This window comes from Apium graveolens, chromosome 1 (genome assembly GCF_009905375.1).
Source record: "Apium graveolens cultivar Ventura chromosome 1, ASM990537v1, whole genome shotgun sequence".
Lineage (NCBI taxonomy): Eukaryota > Viridiplantae > Streptophyta > Magnoliopsida > Apiales > Apiaceae > Apium > Apium graveolens.
The window spans coordinates 105,037,852-105,039,180 of NC_133647.1; the positions used below are offsets into that span (position 1 = coordinate 105,037,852).

Consider the following 1,329-nt stretch of genomic DNA (forward strand, 5'->3'; position numbering starts at 1 on the left):
AGCCGTTGCTGTATCCACTTCAAGAACTCCTGCTACCTTTCCTTGTGGATATCTCTGGGTTGGATACTGATATTCATTAGCAGCCATCAGTTCAATTAGATCATAAGCTTCCTCATAGCTCTTTGCCCATAATGCTCCGCCTGATGCTGCATCGAGCATGGGTCTGGACTGTGCTCCCAACCCGTTATAGAAGCAATTGATGATCATCCAATCAGGCATTCCATGATGAGGACACTTCATAAGCATCCCCTTGTAGCGCTCCCAAGCTTCATACAAAGATTCTCCTATTTGCTGCGCAAACTGAGTGATAGCGTTTCTGAATGCAGTTGTCTTTGCCATAGGGAAGAATTTAGTGAGAAACTTTTGAGCAAGATCTTCCCAAGTAGCAATCGAACCAGCTGGTAGAGAGTGTAACCAGCTCTTAGCCTTGTCCCTCAGAGAGAAAGGGAAAAGTCTCAGCTTAATAGCATCTTCAAAAACACCATTGAACCTGAAGGTGTCGCAGATCTCTATAAAATCCCTAATGTGCGTATTGGGATCTTCCATTGGAGAACCCCCAAACTTGACTGAATTCTGTACCCATTGAATTATGTCAGGCTTGATCTCAAAGGTATTAGCTGTGATAGCTGGCCTAACAATGCTAGATTGAATGTCATTGATCTTGGATTGAGAAAAATCCATCAAGGCTTTCATTCTTGCTGCTGGATCTCCCATTGTAATGTGTACCTGAAGCACAAACAAATTAACCGTGAAGGTAAAAGAATCCGAGTCACTGAACTTTAACGACCACTGATGACAAGCACATAAACTAAAAATTAACACCGAGTCCCCGGTAGCGGCGCCAAAAACTTATTAGAGCGAAAACACACGCTAAAATTCACGCAAGTATACCCGTTCACAAGTAGTATAAGAAATAAATCAGATTCGTTCCCACAGAGACTGGTTTATGTTAAGTTCAATTTATACACCTATGCAACGATGTATGACTATCGTTCAATGTTAAGACAAATAACAATTTGGGTTTTGATTGAACTAAGAGATTATACTAAATAGCATTAACTAAGAGAATTGAGGTTGAATTACTAATACGAGATAAACATGGGATTCTAACTTCATTAAATACTTCATTCAATAGCCTTTTCATTCTTAACCTTAGCATGTGATGGTGATGACACTAGTCAGATAACACGAAACTAATAAATGCCAACTTTTGTTGTACGAATACCCTACTACCAAGAATCCACAAAAGAGATAGAAGTTGAATAGATACCAATTATGCTTAGTCCTTATATGTCTATAAGAATTGAAAACATAACGGTTTAATGCACA

At 39.4% G+C, this 1,329-nt stretch overlaps 1 non-coding gene across 1 annotated transcript; it reads left to right on the plus strand.

The window, feature by feature from the left end:
- Window positions 1-217: 217 nt before the first annotated feature.
- On the plus strand, window positions 218-324 carry LOC141680794 (small nucleolar RNA R71). Its single transcript, XR_012558418.1, has one exon. It is a non-coding gene; the product is annotated as a small nucleolar RNA R71 (small nucleolar RNA).
- The last annotated feature ends 1,005 nt before the right edge of the window (window positions 325-1,329 follow it).